A 12,543-nucleotide genomic window follows, 5' to 3' on the forward strand; every position below is an offset into this window, starting at 1 on the left:
TGGTGAGCACCTTCTAAGTAATACACTCTGTCATCTGACTGCCGTCCTGGAGCGAGAAGGGTTAAAGCGTTTTCCCAGAGGAATGTTGAAACATACTACGTCTACGTGACTGGTGACTTAATGTCTCCGTCAGCCGGTGAGAGCAGTGCTATGCTGCCATCTGACAAGCAATCCATCACAGGGAACACACAGACAGAAAGCTGCATGCCGCCACATAAAGTGTCCGCACCACAAACATGCTAAAATACACGCTTACCTTGCGCACCTACCGACATACGCCGGCACACACATGCACACATACCCTTGATGGAGAGGGACACACATTCATGCACTATCTTGTTAACATGCTGAGAGTCATGAAACACACAAAGACAGACAGATGCACAAACACACTGCAAATGCTGAACGAACACCTAAAACACCCCTAAACTCTCAAGTTGGTGGCCAACAGAAAAAAAGGGTAAAAAATGACTGAGGAGAGGAGTGACAGAAATGGTGGAATGTGAATTTACACCCCTAGTAATCCCAAGGTTTGTTTACACTCCCAGAAGTGAAGTGAAATTTTAAAGGGCTATCTCTATAGCGTGCTGGAGAGCAGATTCACCCAATTACACAGCAGCCCCCAGTGTGACATAGTAAACCTGCTGTAGGATTGATTATGTGTGTGTTTGTGCGTGTGACTGTGTGTGTGTGTGTGTGTGTGTATGTATGTGTGTGTGTATGGACACCAGACTGTGACTGTGGTAAAACCACAAACTGACTAAATCCATACTGCAGTGTTGAGAGCAATACAGCTGCCAATGCTCCAATACACAAACAGCCAGAGCAGAAGAAGGCTGTGTGATGCCACAAATCAGCTGGCTGCATGTCAGTGAGACAGGAGGGTAAAACACACAGTAACCAGCCCAGACTCAAATAACAGAACATATCAGAACATGTATTAGGAAAAAAAAGCTTAAGAAAAGGAATAAAAAAAAACAAACAAGTATGGCCATAAATTTTGATGACAAAACAAAAGCAGTAAAATCATGGCAGCAGGCTTTTTTTTTTAAAACTTCCTTTCAGTAACTTCCCTTGTATCAGACAGCTGAGGCGTGGCAGTGACTGTACGAGCCAGGCAAGGGCTTTAGCTAATGGGGACAGACATCAAGAGGAGGGCCTCGCTTGTACTGGAGATTTGATCCTTTCGTCTTATCAGCTTCTTTTTCAAATGACCTTGCTGTATGGACTTTTATGCCTCTCCCCTTTATTCTCTGCCGGTGATTGGATTGGCCTCTCTAGTCTCAAATCTCTGCCACCTTGATGAATGTGTTCCACCTCCATTTATGTTGCATTGACCAATCCCCCTCCACCACCAGCTATGCCACATGAATCTTCGCTGTATCCACTTTGAGCACACACACGAACACATAAAAAAAAAAAAAAAAAAAAAACAGCTAATAAAGATATTTATTATGCTACTTTATTGTCTCCCCTCATGCTGTCTTCATTTTGTTTCTGTTGCAGTTAAATTAAGTCTTTTTTGGGAGCAAAATGTAACTTTAAAGAGTGTTATTATGTCTTTCAATGGGATGCAATCGCTGCTTTTAATTTTAGGTGCTGAGTTCTGGGTGCCTGCAGGGCCCAAATAGCTGTGGTTGGTACTTCAGACAATTAATAATGCAGACATGGAGGGATGAGAGTACAGGGGATCCTGTTCTTGCTGCTCCACACTGTAAAATCACCTGAAGCATGACAAGGGTGCACACATACATACACATTATCTTTTGGCTGCAGAGCCACAGAGCAAAAATTCTTGCTTTTTGAAAAAAGCAAAGAGTAAGTGGGAACAACGTACAGCACAATACAAGAAACAGTGGGAAGGAGACCCAAAGGAGCAAAGAGGGATGAATGCAGATCTGGAAAAGTGCTCTGAAAAAAGGCCCTACAACACAACATTAAATATCCACAACTCTTCTTCGTGAATAATTAATAGGTGAGCCACGGCTGAGCACTGAAAAATGTGTATGAGAAAGCATCCTGGCATCTTAGCAGATATGAGTAAGCATTTGCCAAGTCTGAGGTGCGAACTGGAGCCCTCCTCATTTTGCCTGCTATAGCGATTATGCAGGGAGGACCTCCCACTCACCAGCATGACTTCAAACAGTCCTTTGTCACTTTTGGCTGATATGTAACACAGCTGATGAGGACACAAACACACACACACTCACACACACATACACACACACATAGTCTCGCACCCGGGAAAGTTCCATCACTTCCACAAACATTTAAATGCAACTTCTCAAGCTACGCATCACATACGCATCTCTGCACCAATACACAGATATATGGTGACTGCATTAGCAAATAGGAAGTTTGGAAGATGTTGATTTGTTTGGTTCCATATAGCTTGACTGCCAAAAAGAGATTTTTTTTAATCTACCCTAAGCTAATGCTCCAAAATTACAGAGCGAGCGTTGTTGTGTGCACATGAATAAATGAAGAAACATCAAAAAAAGAAAAAAAAAATCATTATTTGAGCATTGTAAACAAGACTATGTGGTACAGTTGAGCAGTATTGCAGAGAGAAAGTGGGTGAATGATCCCAGCTCAGTGTGTCATCTTTAGAATAGGGGGGCGATAGGCAATTAGTGAGTAAGTGAATGACTGACTGACTGACTGACTGAGAAAATGACTATTTCAGCCAAGCTACACTAGATCTATCTCCAGTAAGATGTGATATGTATCCAGCCTAATGAGTGTAGCTGCTGGCTTTTGCAGCAAACTTCACAGGTTTCAGACACAGGTGAGGTTGCAGTGCCACGCTATAATGACACATGGCTTCTATTGCTGTCAGCTACATACCTGTTGCAAGAACTCCTGTTGAGCCAACATGTTTTTTTTTACTTTTTCTACATGTCAAAAAATGACATCATCAAAGGCATGTCAACAACGGTTTTGTAATTTTGTAAAATATGTTCAGCTTCTATTATGCTTTTTGTGATTTTATGTTATCTTTATACTGTTGTGTCCAAAACTTGAGGTGAACATAGAGTATGTAAAAATGCTCCCTGTAACTATTTTTTATAATCTGTTTCTCAAAGGTTTATGGAAGTGCAGTACTGCAGTAAATCGCTGGAGTTGTCTTTTAAAATGAAAAATAAATGTTACCCATCCATTGTGAAATTCTTTTTTCATTACGCACAAATTGTCTCTGTTACCAGTGCTGCTGATGCCGGCATGGTATCTTTCTAAGCAAGACATATTATGTGGTCATGACCTTCACCTATATAGGGTATAATATTGTATGGTTACTGCATAGTTTACTGTATACTACTGGCTCATCTGAAGTTTTATCTTATAGGGCTGCCAGATGTTTCAGCTGTCAGATAAATGAAGCAGAGTAAAACGTTTGTCTTTGCATCCCAATTTGGCCAAAAACCAATGATGGTTGTTAAAATGATGCTGTCTTACATCTAGAGACACTGCCAAACAGTCCCACTGCTGGAAGTGACTTGTTATATTTTAATTTGTTTGCAGATTTCATTCATTCATTCTTTCACTCACAGTGGTGGAAATTAGAAGGCACTGCAGAGTCTTCAGGTGACACGCTGAACCAGGATCAGTCCCTCTCCTTCTATGCATTACTGCTGAAATGAGGATGCTGTGTCCTTGTTTTGACTCTCAGACTGACTAACTGACCGTGATACAGTGATCAGCAGTGTGTGACAGCATGACAGCGAAAGATGAGTCTTACATGCATTTCAAGGCTGCAAAAACTTTCATTACCGACGCTTAATTAAAAAAGGACAGTAACCTGGGATGTGATGGGTTTTATGCTTTTGGAAAAAAAGGTCTTTTCATGTATCAATTCAAACACTGCAGCCTTATAAATATTTAAAAAAAAAAAAAAAACCTGCAATCAGCCAAATAAATTTTGCTTTTAACCTTTGCTTCTTTCACATCCAATTGTACCACTGTTGAGCCTGTTGCATGAAATCCATTTAATCACATCCACTCAGTGCGACAACACAGAGGGTGGCATTTGTGACAGCTTCAGCTATTCGCATCCTTCTACTCATCATTACAAAACCAGGCACACAACAGCTTGCACACAGGCTCTAACACGCAAACACACACACACACTTTTCCTCTCATTTACCTTCCCTTTCATGAACTTTGTTTGTTATTTACCTCCTTCCTTTTCATTTTTCTTCGCTTTCTACTTCATGGGCATGGCAAAAAAAAAAAAGAAAGAAAAAGAGAGGGGGTGACTTTGTTTGAGGATCGACACTGTGGCTAAGAAGAAGGCTGCTTTTTGTCCTTAGTCTCATTGAGAGTCTTTTGCTATTCATTGGGGCAAGGCAGCCAGGCCAGCAAGGGAGGCAATCTTATGCAGATCACATTGAAGGGCTTCATTACCTAGAAGCCAGCTACTTTTTGTTCTCCCTCAAGGGAAGAGTGAGAGAGAGCATTAGCTTGGCGAAAGAGAGCGATGGCGAGCAAACGGGAGGGAGAGCGAGGGAGGGAGAAGTACAGAGAGGGAGAAAAAAAGTGTGTGCATGAGAGAGAGGGAGAGAGAGAGAGAGAGAGAGAGAGAGAGGGATCCAAGAGCAAGAGGGTGAGTTACAAAGAGAGTGTGTCTCTGCGGGCTACACAGGGAAGCAGGGACAAATTACACCTGAACAACAGCATCTTTACGACTGCACGGTGGCTTTATGCTAACAAAGAGGGAAGGTATGTGTTTTAGAGCGCAGTGTTTATGCACCTGTGCGTGTGGGATTCGCGTGTGTGCATGAGATATACATGCATGCAAGTGTGTAGTATGTGCATGTATGCCTGCCCACGTGCTCTAGAAAAAAATGAATGCCCCAGGAGGCTCTAAAGGGCTTATATTACTGTATCTGGACCAATGACTGATGATGTTACATACATAATTCAGAGGTATATTGGATAATAAATAACATTTGATGAATTAGTAATATGCATTTATACGTGATATTGAGCAGCTGTGACTCTGCATGTATGTATGTTTTTTTTTTCATTTCTTTTTTTTTCTGAACATATGGTTTAACTAGGAGAATATTGACTTGATCTTTTTTTTCTTACATAGGCTAGAGAAGGCCTATGTAATGACTTTAATTTGAAACAAAGACATGCAGAATTAGTTATGACACTTTATCTGCTGCTGTGTGTAGCTACAGGCAAGAGCAGTGAAGAAGAATGGATTTACACAAAGAAAAAATGAAAATGTTACTGACAGGTGACAAGTATCACAGACACAGAGGTGAATTAAGCAAGCCTACAACATACACAGACACATGCACATACAGACAGCTCTGCAAGTGCAGATGCTGTTGCCAAATGAGGTGCGATTGATAGGAGTAGCAGGTTATTTACAGAGAAACTCCAGCATGTCAGTTAAATCCTTTCTGCCTCGGAGGCCTGTCCTATCCCCATTTAGCAAGGCCACAGAAAATGGCAGGCTGGCACACACGCTGCCTGGCAGTTAGACGAGCCTGAGAGAGTCAGAGCCTTGGCCAGGTTCACTGCTCTGACCCCCTTTCACCCCAGCTCAGCCTGTGAGCCGCCCACCACCATCACCAGAGCCCCGGTCTGCCACGTCCCTGCCCAACCCAGGAGCCTGCTCGTCAGATGTGCCCCGGCCCAGCACTGGCCCAGCTCTGGCCCAGCTGCCCACTATGTTAAAGGGCCAGGGGCCCCCTGCCACTCAGTCCATCTGCCAAGCTGCAGACCAGAGTCTAGGATCAGAGAAGAGAGAGACACAAACACCAGACACCCTCGCTCTTAGCTCTCCACTCAAAGCTCAACAGAGAAATGCCAGATAAAAGATGCACTATAAATGTGCTTCTTTTACTTATGTGGGTTGATATGACCCTGAAATACTGCTAAGGTTTATTCGAGTTAAACTGCATTTCATAAATTGCGACTCAGACTTTCCAAGACTGAAATATGTTCAAGATTTACTGCTAGATCAGCATAGTACAATAATATTTTTTTTTAGGTATATCAAAGAACGGGGTTTTTATAGAACATCTGGCCCAAGTAGAGCATGAAATGCTCTCAAAATAGCTCAGCTTTTCCTGTATTGATCTGAAAGACGGCAATGTGTAGATAAATAGACAGATACATAGATAGACAGATAGATTTTGACTTAGATTTGGATTTTGACATAGATTTTAGGATGTATGTATGGAGGGACATTTATAAAGATATTTACTACCACATAACATATACTGGGCAACCAAGGATGGGGGCCCAGTTAAACATAAATACCTGCCTCAGATATTGATGTTTTTATATGGTAGGAAATAATTCCTCTGGACTACTGTCTCCTACTGTTTATTCTATTGGTACTATCATCTGCTATTATAATAATACAATGGACAGCAATAGACCACATCTATGAGTTAATAGGAACAATTTAATATCAGTCTCTCTGAAAAGTAAACTGATTCAAAGTAATAGCCCAGAGACATTGAGTATGGCACTTTTATAATGTACAACATTCATTTTCTGAGAAGACATTTCTTATTAATGACCTTATTATGGAGCGCAAACTGGATTGTATGTTTTTTAACCGGAACCTGGCTCAGTACTGATGAACCAGCCACTCTTATTGAGGCCTGTACTGTAGTTCCTCCCGCTCCTGTAGACAAAGGAAAAAGGGCGGTGGGACCACAACTATACTCTCAGCTGCTCTTGGCGGCAGGGATATATCTTTGGGAGGCTTTTATTCATTTGAGCATCATGCCATTTTACTCAGGTGTCAGCCTCCTGTGCTGGCAGTAACTTTATACAGGCCCCCCAAGCAACGCCCCCTCTTTCTAGCCGACTTTGCAGAATTCCTATCTCCACAGTAATCATGGTAAAAGCATAATCATAGATGATTTTAACCTATATGTGGATAATAAGAGAGATTCCAAAACCATGGAATTTATAAGTATTCTGAATTATATAGACTTTACTCAGCATGTCCCTGGACCTACCCATAGCCACGGCCACACCTTAGATCTGGTGACCTTAGATCTCCATTGTTGATATGGCTATGTCTAATCATTATTGTGTATTCTTTTCAGTTATAGCCTGAACAGTACAGAAAAATACAGAGTGCCTTATCAAAAAACTGTCTTACACCTGAGGTTGCTGCAAATTTCATGACCTGTTTAGAAAGTATACCAGCACTTATTCTACCCTCCTCATGTGATGATCTGGTAAATCACCTAATTAAAACTGGACAACTATTGGCACTGTTGCCCCTGTCAAATAAAAAAGACCAACCTCAAACAGAGTGCCCCCTGGAAAAATTACTAAATTACTAAATTAAAGAGAAATTGTCATGTGTAGCAGAATGAAAATGGAGAAAGTCTAAATCATATGTCCACCATGACATCCTCTGGGAGCATCTTGGTGTGTACACTAAGTCAATCAAAAATGCTAGACAAGCTAAACAGCTTATTCTCCAAACTGATCAGTGATAATCAGAACAATCCAAAAATCTTCTTCTCAACACGAGACACAGAGACACAGCGAGAGAAACTGACCTCTAAATTGAAGTCACTAGCACTCAATCCCAGGTATCAGGCTAAAATGATATCATCGTGGATTCTAATTTAATTTTTGATGCCCACATCCAGACTGTGACCAAATCTGCCTGTTATCACTTAAAAAATATTGCAGAGTGTGTCCGTTTCTTTCCCAGGCCAATACTGAGAAACTAGTGCACGCTTTTATCACTAGTAGGCTGAACTATTGTAATGCTCTCCATTCTGGTGTACCAAAAAAAAAAAATAGATCAAGTCCAACTTATACAAAATTCAGCTGCTCGTGTGCTGACCAGGACAAGCAGGAGAGCGCACATTACACCTGTTTCAAAATCAATGCACTGACTAGCTGTTAGTTTTAGAATTGATTTTAAGATTCTTTTATTGGTCTACAAATCACTGAATGGTCTTGCTCCTGACTACATGTCTGACATGGTTTTAAGATATGTACCCACTAGATCCCTCAGGTCCTCTGGTAGTGTTCTAGGGTCCGGTCTAAGACCCACAGCCCCAGCCTTTGGAGCATCCTGCCAGAGGACCTGAGGATGTCAGAGAGTGTGGATCTTTAAAAGAAAAACATATCTTTTTAGCCTGGCTTTTATGCAATGAGTGTTTATTTCACCTTGCACTTGAACTGTTATTTATTTTATTTTTGTTTTATTATACTATATTTTATTTTTAATTTTCATGTTTTTCTAATTTAAACTCATGTTCTTTTTAACTTACTCTTATTTCTACTTTTTATGTTCAGCACTTGGAGTTGCATTTGATGTATGACTTGTGCTATATAAATAAAGTTTGATTGATTGACTGATTGTATACCTTACTTTTCACACACACTCATAGACACATGCTTTGATGAAACATACAGCAGTATTTAACGATGTTATCCTTCATGCAGGATTATGTATCAGTGTATCACTTATAAACCTGCATGGGTATTAAATCATCTGTGATCACAGTGAGGTTTCTGCTGTATGTTGGAAGCGTGAGATGATCAACTCTGATAAAGGTCTGCATCTTGCTCATTTCCATACATCTCCCCTTGATCAAGTCTGCTCATTTATCGTCCAAATCTGTGATGACAAGCCTTTACTTATTTTCCCAGCTGCCGGTGGTGATGAGAGCGTAATCAGAAACATCATTAAGGTCCTACATAGACGGCTGTGCCTGTTAGTCCTGTTACCCACACCCATAATAACTCTGAAAATGCAAATCAACTCAAGGTAATCTATTAATGTCACTTCAATTTTATGTCTGCGCTCCAATTTAGCAGATCTTGACACATTTGGCGAGGATCCGTGCTTGCATACAGGTATTCATTTTGCTGGGGTTTCAGAGAGCATGGCCCGTGCGAAGAGGAGACGGGCCATCTGTCTACACGCCCGTTTATTAATCGCCCTGATAATGAAGCACACTCCTGGGGCATCTCTCGCATGAGTTCCATCCGGCAAAACAACTTTCAGCAAGTTTGTTTCGCAGTGTAGCAATTATTGTCATTCGCACCCCCCTTAGTGCAGGGAGGAGGGTCTAGCGACCTCCTCCTAATTACCTGAAGCGTCACTTCAAGCAGACTTTGTAATTTCCAACTACATTACAACCCCCTTGTTAGCTGCAGAAGGGTAGCAGAGCCTCATAATTCCAACATATGGTCGACAGGCATATGGAGGAGAATTTGTCAGCTTGTACTGGCCTTAAAGTCGAAGACCCCATTAACAGGAAAACAGGATCTACTAATCCTGTGAGATCTGTGCAATCCGTGCAAATGAATTATAATTCTAAGCATGGCCCGGCTTGCACAAATAAACAATAAACACAGTTTTAATTGAACAGTGAAACATAATTGTTTAATGAATAAACTTGTAGATCTAAGAATACGGCAGATATGTGAGAGATGTAGAATATCAACTTTTAATTTGATTACATGAATTGTTAATTATTTGAAATAATTATTCTTCAATTAAAACAAGAATGATGTGGTCCATTACTTTCCTGAAGACAAGAAGCAGAGGGAATTTCACAACTTTGGAGTTGTGACACACAAGAAACAAAATCAGTTAAATAAAATTAAAATATATATATGGTTTTTGGTTAAAGCTGCAGTAATTATTCTTTATAGTAACACTGAATTGAATAATGTGTAAGGGGGTGCTAATAGTGACAAAGCCCTCAGTTCCACAGAGTCTGTGATACACTGCCCAAGTTGGCTGAACACACTGCAACTAAAGAAACTGGACCAAACAAACAAAAATGAAGAAAACACCTCAACCAGTTGCATTCAGAGAGAAAATGCTCGAAAGTACAAACACAGTAGAAGTTTCTGATAAAACTGATAAACACCTTGATAAATGGCTAATGCTGGATGTAGCTTGTTTTGTATTTCTAGCCCACAAACTCATTTCCAGCCAGACAGACAAAGGCAGCCACTTGCTAGTCAACATAGTGGCGCATTTAGCAGCTAAAGACCCAGATATTCCTCTTCGGAGTTGGTGGAGACCAAAACAGAGCTGAAATGAGAATTCTTGGATTTGCATTTGTCAGGTGGCCTGAAACATGACTCGAACTGAACACTAGTGTTTCTCCATGGCTGCTGGATGTATAAATAAGCAACTCTTTGCTAACACACACACCATGAATACTTTAAGGGTTGATCATGTGTTGCATATTTTTCTGTAACCAAGTGGCCAAAAAAGAACTAATGCAGCTTTAATGTTTTTCTTGATGTTTTTCCTATTTCCTAAAAAGTTGACAATTTGGAGATGCATCTTCTCCCTTCAACAACACTTTACATTATTACCCATTCATAAACAAAGCAGTCAAAAAATTCTATTGGCAACAGACTAATACTGCTAATGAGATCAAACTTCACTCTGACTGGTATCCGCTCCTCCTGCACAGACACCACCTTTGCTCTCTACTTCCTCCCATTGTCGCACTGTACTCTGAGGGACGATCCACTAAACAATTAAAATGGTAGTCACCTCCTTTCTCAGTCATTCAGGAAAATGAAAGTCAGAGAGAAGTCACAGAAAGCCACACGTCTTATCCGACTGGCCCTTTTAAAGGAGGAACAAAAGGTCTTTCTCCTTCATTTCCCATTAACCTCTATGCTCCTCCGCACACAGGAAACATGGTGACCTCGCTGGCCCATGTCACATATCTCATCCGGCTGTGGGGACCACTTCCTATGGGGGATGGTGACATTCAATGAGGGGCTTTTCTATCTAGCTGTAGTCCTTGACAGATAAAAGGTGGGTGTTGATATTTGTCCCTGGTCTCACTGATACCGCATGGATACACTCTTGATAACCGAGGAGCTGGTAAGACATTGATGAAGTCTGGAGTGGAACTGACAAGCTCTGTAAGTGGATAACATCGTCAGGAGAACCAGTCTGTTACAGTCCGGATTAGATTTTTGATTATTCCACACAGGTAGGTTCACGCGGAGCAGAAATACATCAGCACACTCAGCATTGTGTGAACTCAATAGCAGACGTAATGCTGCATCTTTTAACATGTTCCATAATTACATTTTAATGCCTCCCAGTTTCACGTCGCTGCAGAGATTTGCTCATATGCAGCAGACCCCACCAACATCCGTTTATTTTCTGCTCCCTTTCCTGTGGGCTTTATTAGTTATCCACTGCTCAGCACACTTCCAGTAATCCACTGAGTCCTGCACAAATTCTCATTTCATTGCGATAAAGATGAAACACCACTGTAAAGAAACCGGTGATTTATGAATATGAGGCAAGAGAGATGAATGACTTATTGTTTGTTTGTCCAGAACATCTGAATCTTCCTATAATGCCACAGCACATGAAAACTTAACAGGAGGAAAACTAGTCACTGAAAGAAAAGCCTTTCAAGCAAACAACTGAGCATTCGTGAATGTTTAATTAATCGGTAGTGACAAAAGGGAACAACAATCAACAAAGAGACGCCGATTTCCATTTCTTATGCATTATTCACACTGGCAAATCACAGAGTGCTGTCAACTACCACTTTGCTCTCTACCCCATCACTATGGCTGTCCCTGCACTGACAAAACCCTCAGAGAGCTACAGTACATTTCAACTGAGATCCAAAACAATGAGCAGCAGGGATCAAGTTACAGAGTTCAGACAACAGAGTTCACTGTGTTTACATGGAATGCTTTTGCATTGTGTTTTGTTCCTTTTTGCTTCCACCGCAGCAGCAGCAGCAGATAATAAGAATCAGGTGCAATGATCATGAGGAACTGCAGCTAAATCACCGTTACCTCAAAGAACTGACGCAAAGGCTGCAACCTACAGATGGGATTTACCAAGCATATTCTGTTACATACCTAACACCATCTGCCCTAGCATGTTATGTCAGCTTTGTGACAGGTAACAAGAGGAAGCTCGATGAGGAAACAGAATAACAAGCACATACCGCCCAACAACAGACCTCAGCACCCCTCGCTGAACTCCTCCAATGTCAAAATGGCATAAAGACACACTCTGATCTCCTTTTTGCTACTGATGGAAACATTTTCTACAAGACCCCTGCTGCTCTGGGGTCAGTGGCGAGACTTCCTGGAAATAAAAAAAAAAAAAAATGCAGTGTACTGATCTACTTATAGGCTCCTGCCAATCCTAGAAGAGCTTTACATTTGAATTATGTGATCATCTCACTGTGGTCATTTAAATGCATGGATGGAATAAGAATGTGAATATATGAATATATTTGCATACAGTGAAAAGTAAAGTGTTTGCAGTGGTTTGTGTACCAGTTTGTGGGGGCTTGAAGAACGGTAGCTTGTGGCAATTAGCATCAGTCAGTGTTGTCAGCATAAGTGACAGCTAACAGTTTGTGAGTGCACATGCAAACTCTCTATGTGTGGATGTCTTTCATTTGGCTTCCTCTGTTGCCTCTATGATAATTCTAAAACATCTGAATCTTGAATTCAAAAATATCCATGAACAGACATTTTGCCAAGTATTAGCTCATGGGGGGATGTTGGGTACCTGCT

The 12,543-nt window shown here is 41.1% G+C and overlaps 1 protein-coding gene across 1 annotated transcript in view; it reads right to left on the reverse strand.

The window, feature by feature from the left end:
- cdh8 (cadherin 8) overlaps window positions 1-12,543 on the reverse strand; it is a 99,752-nt gene that overhangs the window by 47,970 nt on the left and 39,239 nt on the right. The window lies entirely within an intron of this gene.

This window comes from Thunnus thynnus, chromosome 1, assembly GCF_963924715.1.
Source record: "Thunnus thynnus chromosome 1, fThuThy2.1, whole genome shotgun sequence".
Classification (NCBI taxonomy): domain Eukaryota; kingdom Metazoa; phylum Chordata; class Actinopteri; order Scombriformes; family Scombridae; genus Thunnus; species Thunnus thynnus.